General features: G+C 40.4%; 1 long non-coding RNA gene across 1 annotated transcript; it reads right to left on the bottom strand.

Moving 5' to 3' along the window:
* Nucleotides 1-1,435: 1,435 nt before the first annotated feature.
* Nucleotides 1,436-7,823, bottom strand: LOC127575344 (uncharacterized). Its single transcript, XR_007957035.1, has 3 exons — nucleotides 7,749-7,823; nucleotides 6,762-6,850; nucleotides 1,436-2,467 (listed from the first exon to the last, which is right to left on the bottom strand). It is a non-coding gene; the product is annotated as an uncharacterized LOC127575344 (long non-coding RNA).
* Nucleotides 7,824-8,696: the final 873 nt, after the last annotated feature.

Below are 8,696 nucleotides of genomic sequence, written 5' to 3'. Positions count from 1 at the left end.
TCACTTACAAACTGAACAGGTGTGTATGGATAAATTGAAAATTAAACATTGCACGGGTTTTGATTATTTTTTGTGGACACACAATCTATGCAGCTGTTCCCCTAGGTTCCTTCCCACTGTGATCCCAACACACAGCCCCAGACTTGCTTCACTCCTGCCCTAGAAGTTAAAGACTTAAACTATATTTCCCATCAGTTGAAAGTTGTTTCAGATCTGCTGTATTAGGATGATGGGCAAATTATTGCTGTGATTGAGTTGTGACAGAATGCATACTTGACATCAAAACCCACAGACAATATGAGAATCAACCAGTATGGATATGGAGCAGGAGGGGGACATAATAGAGTCGTGATAGACTATGCAAGCACAGAGTGTAGATGAGATATTTTGATATATTGATACATAAATGGAGCCACAGAGACAGATGTATCAAATGACTTCAAAAAACAGGTCAGGAGGAAGAAAGAGAGAGGTTTCCTATGGTTGCAATTGGCTGTTTAAAAACTTTGACCAGAGCTTTTTTTAGCAAAATAAGTGTGATGAAATCAAGTATAGAAGGATTTAAAAAGAGATGTGTGTGATAGGAATGATGCTTCTCGTGGAAGCAGAGAACTGTGAGATGATGAGAATTTTTAATGAAGCTCCATGCATGGGTGTCGGCAATGAGGATGGAAGGTTTGAATATGGGAAGTTGAGGAGACTATTTGCATTGGGAAAGTGTAACTTATGAGCTCAAGAATATTTTTAGCAGGTTTTGGCTGTGGAGAAGGAGATAATTGTGTTGTAATGGATGCAGGAGGATTTCAGTGACAAACTGATGCACAATACAGCAGTGTTAAAGGTTATTATCACTGATCTTTTGTACTGCTTTGTTTGAACAACCACCAATATAGGTTTCAGATAAAAGAGATATTTCTCTACAGGAAATGAATGAATGCACACAACCTCTTCTAGTTCAATGACATTGATAAAGTCTGGCCTCCCTCCCTGTCCTTTCACTTAAAGAAATGGAGGCTCCTTTGGCATACCTAACTGAAGGAACTAAGTAACAAATTTTGCTTTAAAAGGAATCAATGAGTTAAACGAAATTAAAGACTGAATGAAAGCTCGAACTTAATGTCTAAACCTGTGCAGTCAAGTAAGGATTGTCTGATATAACTAAGGTCATAAACCTGCTTATATCATGCTGGCTGCCTTAATTACTGTAATAGCTTTAAACATGAGAGTCATGCTGCAAATCAGAATTAAGTGTCTTGGGTCCTTCGAAGTGATGAATGAAACAAAACTTCCATTCCTATAAATAATATCAGTGGTGTAATAAAGGTTGGGGTGAAGAGAGGAGTGGGCTGACTGATTTACAATCTGCAAAAAAAGTACTGAGAAAACAATCTGTACACTTGGTTTAGTACCTGGTCTGCTTTGATGTCTTGGAACTATTTTTTCACTGCAGAGTGTAAGCTTATGACTGTATAAAATGAGCATATTTAAATACCATTCTGCATAAAATACTCCTACTGATTGTGCTATTTTTTTGAAGATCCTGCATTTTGCTGTCAATAGCAAAACAACAGGAGATCAGAATCAGGTTTATTATCACTGTCTTATATGACGTGAAATTACTCGTTTTGCGACAACAGTACAGTGCAAAGACATAAAATTACTATAAATTACTAAATAAAAAAATAGTGCAAGGAAAGGAATAACGAGGTAGTGTTCATGGACCATTCAGAAATCTGATGGTGGAGAAATCTGATGGCTGTTTCTGAATCACTGAGTGTGGGTCTTCAGGCTCCTGTACCTCCTCCCTGATGGTAATAATGAGAAGAGGGCATGTCCTGAATGGCGAGGGTCCTTAGTGATGGATGCCACCTTCTTGAGGCACCGCCTCTTGAAGATATCCTCAATGGTGTGGAGAGTTGTGCGTGTGATGGAGCTGACTGAGTCTACAACCCTCTGCAGCCTCTTGTGATTTTGTACATTGGAGCCTCCATACCAGACTGTGATGCAACCTGCCAGAATGCTCTTCGCAGTACATTTATAGAAATTTGCAAGGGTCTTTGGTAGCATACCAAATCTCCTCAAACTCCTAATGAAGTAGAGCCACTGACATGCTTTCTTCGTGATTTCATCAATGTGTTGGGCTCAGGATAGATCCTCCAAGATGTTGACACCCAGGAACTTGAAGCTGCTCATCCTTTCCACCGCTGACCCCTCAATGAAGACCGGTGTGTGTTCTCCCGACTTCCCCTTCCTGAAGTCCACAATCAATTCCTTGATCTTGCTGACATTGAGTGCGAGGTTGTTGTTGAGAGGCGTGATGGAAACAGGACTGGACGAGTTGACATGGATGTGCGAAGGGAAAGGAACCACTGTGGTCTGGATTTTTTCCTTTTCCAACAGTGTCTGCTATCCAGCTGGGGTCTGCCATTGCACTGTCACTGATCACACTGAAGAATTCTCTTGGCACCTGAAGAAGGAAAAAGGAATTTTTTTAGCTAGTATTTTGAACACTTTATAGAGAGCGAGAAAAGGACTGGAACATTTGGATAACTTAAAATATAACTTTTAAAATATTATTTTAATATTTTAAACCAATTGTTAAATTTATCTATGTCTTTTTGAGATTGCTAAGCAGTTGTAATGGATTAATCATTAAAAACTCACTCAAGCATAATCAACAAAATATAAACCTTTTGGGGTTTTAATAGCAATGTGTATTTCCACAGGTGATCCTGATGATATTGTCAGTTTGTAAATTAATGCAAATTCAAGTGGTTTTGTTGTTATTATAACCACAAAATCTGGGCCAAAATCTAAGCTTGGAGTTAATTCCACTCCTTTCTGGTGTTTGGAAGGTTTAATGTTAGATGGATCTCATTCATTGTCTGTCTTGAATGAGTCGTCGTTCTTGTTGATGCCTTTGAAATAACTCTACAGGAAGATGAAGCATGAAACCCAAAAGATTACAAATACTAAGTAGGCCAAACAGCTCCTGGAAAGAACAAATACTTCAAATGGCAAGACCTTTGATAGACTGTACAGGAAAAAGAGGCAAGATCCTGAAAAGAAGAATGGATATAATTGTAAAAAGATTTATTTGAACAATTATGAAGGATTACAAAGGCTTGGGTAATGTTCAGTTATAATCTCAACTAGGCTTCAAAAAGATATTTTGAAATGCAAATGGCAAACAAGATAATATACAATGGTGGAGAGTGCAGTGGAATTTGAAGAATGGCATCATTGCCCAGCACACACGTGTGGTGCGAATGTTACTTGCCACCTTTCAGCCCAGGCTTGGATATTGTCCAGGTCCTGCAGCATTTGGATGTGGGCTTCTTCATTGCGTGAGTGGAGTGAATGGTGCTGAACGTTGTGCCATCATCAGCGAACATCCCCATTTTTGACCTTGCTGTTGAAGAGAGGTCATCAATGAAGCACTGAAGATGGTTGGGTCTAGGACACTACCCTGAGGAACTCCTGCAGAGATATCCTGTGGCTCAGATGATCTCCATCCACCACAACCATCTTCCTTTGTGCTAGGTATGATTCTAACCAGCAGAGCTTTTTCCCCTTGATTCCCATTGTCTCCAGTTTAGCCAGTGCTCCTTGATGCCATACTCGATCAAATGCTGCCTTGATATCAAGGGCAGTTACTTTCACTTCATCTCTGGAGTTCAGCTCTTTTGTCTATGTTTTGACTAAGTTAATATTAAACTGGCTGAAGAAGAGCCAGAGTCCAAGGCTGCAAGGAAATGAAGAGGGAGAGAGGCAAAGAACAAATAGAGGTGAAATGGGGCTAGGATTATACTTGTGGTCAGATCATCCATGTTCTGCAGACATCCTTTTTCTCATTCCAATGTAAAGGAGACTCCTGTTTGATTAACAAATATATTGGTTTGAAGAATTGCATGTTCACTTAACATGTGCTACTTATGGCCTGAGGCAGTGTGTGGGTATAAAGAAATGGACAGATGTTGCAACTGCTCTGATTTCAATAAGAAATGTGCTTTAAGCTGTATTAAACAAATCAACAACAATAACAGATAAAGGCTTTCTCCAGACACTCACAGTATTTGCAGAATGAATAGTTCTTTCTCTCCTATAATTTGAGATCAAACAATGAACAATAACAAGGCGACACGGTTTAAGCTGATGGTCACCCTTTTACTATTCAGCCATTTTATGTTATCCTTTTAGTTATATTGCAGTATTTGTTATAATCACACCACCAATCCCATTTAGTGTTCTAGTGCTAAACCGTGCTTTTTCTGTTTTACACTGCAATTATGTTTTGACCTGTACCGTAACCAATATCTTAACTCGAGTTACATGCACAACAGCTGCCATTATTCTCATTGGATACCTGTGCAACATAGAAGCCAAAGCTTTTCTGTCTCATCTGGTGCCTGTTATTTTCTCTTTTATAATATCTGTGACCTATAATCAGTCGGTATTTCAGTTTTATAGAATATTGCTTGAAAAACGCTATGATTTAACAAAAGAGTATTCAGTGTGGTGAAGGAATGTCAATGCTTAAGCAGGTTAACCAAAGTTCAAATAGTTGAGCTCAACCCAGCATCTACAAAGGAGAGTGCCTAAATGCACTGTGTTATGTCATAAGTGTAGAGTGGAAGTACTTCCATTTCAGGGTCACAAAAATTTATGCCTTCTGGCCACCACCCTGAAGCAAAGTTTAATCCCAATTTTCAATTCTTGGCCGACAATCTTGTAAGTTACAACAGGTTTCATGTTCGTGTGTGAATTTGACACAGAAAATCAGATGAAGTTTATCAACGTTCAAATAACCTAGGAAATGATAAAGATTAATTAATGGAAAGAAACAAGTGAAATTTCTGATTTTTATTTGCAAGCCTATGTTAATATTGACCATGTTAGCCTGGATTTCCTTCATAGAACTACAAAGTAAAGATGCTCTGCAGTTGGGAAAAAAATCTTGACCCAAAGTTGGGCAATGTTGCATTCATTCCCAGACCTTATTACACCCAGAGGAAAACTTTCCAGCAGGAGTTTGTTTTGCATTCTAACCATATTTCCATCATAAAACTCCCCCCAACAGCAAGGCAATGCTCAAAATTAATCACCAGTGTAATTTTAATCTCACTGATCTGAAAGATGATGATTATTATTTACTTGCAGAACAACCAAGTTTTTCTAAACCCATATCCCCTATTTAAAAGACCGACACTCAAATCATATTCTTTGTCCCCAATGAATTGTGTAACTTCCTGTGTCCTTAAATATTGCATCACATGGATAAATGCTCTGGGAGTGGCTGATAAACCCCTGCAAGGTTTTACTCTTTGCTGAAATGTGGTGGCAGGGAGGTGTTTCCAAGATCAGGAAGGAATAAAGGAATTGGGTTTTCTTAACCATGGTTACTATATAACCAGTTCAAGGAGGGAGAATTACCTGGTTAATTTAAGCTCAAACTCACTGTTGCATCAAATCCCATTGCATTTCATTCTGAACAAATGTTCTAACAATGCCTTTTCTTAGCACGAAATATGATTTGAAATTGGAATGACCTGTGAGCCACTCATTCACATGCACCAGGTCACAGCATGTTTTAGTAAATCAATCACCTGAAAAGCAGGGGTTGTTTCATTGTTCAACTGCAGCTGTCTTTCTGTTGGCTTCCTGTCTGCCTATCCTGAAGGGAATGACTCACAGTAATGAGCAACAGAATTAATCCAAGCCAAGTGGGCATTCTTCAGGCATGAGCCAAAACATTGTACATTAAGAGACTACAGCACCATGGTCCATTACAAACGAGTCCAACCCTCTTCCCTCTCAACATCCACCCATCTGTATTCAAGCAGTGGATGCTGGTAACAAGGGGTGAGAGATCTGAATTTCTTTATTCTATCCTGACATTGGAAGCACCCTCTCTGTCAGCTCGGTTCAGACGGCCAATTCAACAAAGACTGGTGAGTGAATCTAGGATCTTGCTGGGTTTTGTTGGCCACTGCCAGAGCAGGGTGTTGGTGATAGAATTATAGAGAGAGACTGCACAGAAGTGGGCCCTCCAGCACACCAAGTCCACACTGACCATCAAACACCCACTTTTATACTAATCCTACACTAACCCATTTTATTCTCCCCACATTCTCATCAACTCCTCCCAGATTTTACCACACACCTAAAGGCAATTTATGGCAGCCAATTAACCTACCAACCCATACATGTTTGGGATGTGGGGAGAAACCAGAGAGAAAACCCATACGATCACAGGGACAATGTATTGTATAAATTCCATACAGGCAGAGTCAGAGGTCAGGATCGAAACCAGATCTCCAGAGCTGTGAGAGAGCAGCTCCACTAGCTCCGCCACTCTGTCACCCGTGATGGATTAATCAGATATTGGTGGATAGGGAATGTACTGCATGCACCTCATACAATAAATGTGGGGCTCAAAGAGTGAAATAGTCCTTTTACAGATAAATATCACGACCCAACATGGACATTGGCAGATTTCCTCGCTGCCTGCTCATGCAACAAATTAGTACAGTAAAACCTCAGCAACCAACAGCCTCTGGGCAGTTTCATAGCCTAGAAGATCTTAATTGCCCACTTGCCAAGTTTCCCTTAGTTTGGCAGCGTAAAAATCTTACAGGACAGTAAGGAGGCTCTGTGGCCACTTTGACTCTGCCAGATTTCTCAAAGGGCTATTCACTGAATCATTTTACTTCTGCATTCCCCATTAACAAATTGTTCTCTTAAATAGTAAAAATCCTTACCTCTTTAAAGTGTTATTTCTTACAAAGTATTCCTGCCTTGGAATTATATTATGAAAAGCCATGTTTTTGTGCGCCACAGCATGCGATTTCTATGATAAATAAAGCATGAATGATAATCGTGGACTTGCAGCCTGGTTTGCAAGGTTGAAAATTTTTGTTACAGATTTGTGTAACACAGGAAGAGCCCAGATGTGCACAGTGGGCCCGGGAACAAGCAAAACACATCCTGACACCACTTTCAGCACCTTTCTTCACATTGGAATGACTTGCTCCATCCGCAGGCTGCTTCTGTGTCTACAAAGCCTGCTTCTGTGTAAGTTAAGGAGGATCTCCTTGACTCAGTACTGGGATCCTGACCCAGGTAGGTGCACTCTCAGTTACTCACTGCTCTCCTTCAGCCTTGCACAGCTCTCAGCAGCACAGACTCTTACCTAGCTCTCACCCCCAAGCATCAATCACCAATCTCGCCCATCTTCCTGCCATCCCATGACAAAATACTGGCAGCCAACTCCACCCCCTCCCTCCTACCACCCTGACCTTTCAACCCCACAGTCCTTGGGTCCAGTTGCAACCCCCGACTTGACTGATTTCCTTTGCTCCCTCCGCACTAGTGGAGCATTTGAAGGAAAACCTGTAAGTCAAATGGAGCGATTCAGTGGTGGTTGCTGCCTCCAGTCTCCAGGCTGCAGCCCACAACCAAAGTAGTGGACGGCCCATTGCATAGCAACTGTTTTTACATTCCTCTGCAAAAAATAAGAGAGTTTTCGAGGTCTGAAGGAGAAACCACTATTGAATCACTCTACTTCACTTACAGTCTTTCCTTCAGGTGCTGTACCAGTGCAGAGCAGGCAAAGGAAATTATTTAAGTCTGTGATTGGTCTTAGCAGCCCTTTGGGGGGATAAAATGATTCTTCTGAACTTCCCCTTAAGGATTTAGTGATGATCCTACGTATATGCTTCAAAATCATTTCTCTTCACTTGTATTACCTCACTTGTCTCCTCTCTTTCCCGAATTCATCTGCTGAAACTATCATCCATGCCTTTGCTTGCTTTGGAGTTAACTGTTGCTGAATCTTGCCCACACTGCTCCATGGAGTCCACTGCTAGTGGGGGCCTTAACTGGTGTCAACGTCATCCTCCTGGCACTCTGCCCGTTGGCCTTTATTCACTGGCAGACCAGTAACAACTCTATTTCAAAACTCTCATCCTTGTTTTTGTGTTTCCTTAGCTCTTTAACTTCCACCTGGCCTACAACTCTTCTGAGACTTCTGAGTTGCTCCAATTCTGGCCTCAATCCCCAATATGATCCCCAAGTTCAACCATACCACCACTGTAGCCCAGCCTTAAGTGTCTGTACTCAAAGCTCTGTGATGTCTCTGCAAATCTCTACTTCTCTTTTCTGCTTAAAGCTTACCTCTCTGACTATGCTTTTAGTTAATTATCTTAATATCTTCCAGTGTGGCCATGTTTAGTTTAATTTGCTGTGTGACATGTCTTGAGACGTTTTGCTTTTTGGATTTTTTCTATATAAATGCAAATTGATGTTGTTTTCAACTTAATTGGTCTGGCTCAACCAGTTTAAGAATAGGTGATCTGTGAAAGAAATACTGAAATACCAAGAGAAGTTGTAAGGTTCCAGATGCATTTCAAGAAACTGTCCTACTTTTAATGGATACAATAAAGCTTTCATTTCCTGAATTCAGCTGCACAGTATCTTTGTTGAGTTTACCATGGTTGTTAGCTATTATAAATATGCTGAAGTTCATTCATCAGTCAATATTTCAAACTCAGCCAAAGATTTCTTCGAAATGACTAATTGACACACATCAGTTTAAATATTAACAGTTATCCAATAATTCTCTTTCTCCATTGCTCTGTTGCATCTCCAATGCAGACATAAAAAGTTATTGGCATGCACTGTTGGGAACTTTTGTG

This window comes from Pristis pectinata, chromosome 10 (genome assembly GCF_009764475.1).
Source record: "Pristis pectinata isolate sPriPec2 chromosome 10, sPriPec2.1.pri, whole genome shotgun sequence".
Lineage (NCBI taxonomy): Eukaryota > Metazoa > Chordata > Chondrichthyes > Rhinopristiformes > Pristidae > Pristis > Pristis pectinata.
Note: the sequence above shows the minus strand (reverse complement) of the source record. Positions and strands in the feature narration are given on the sequence as shown.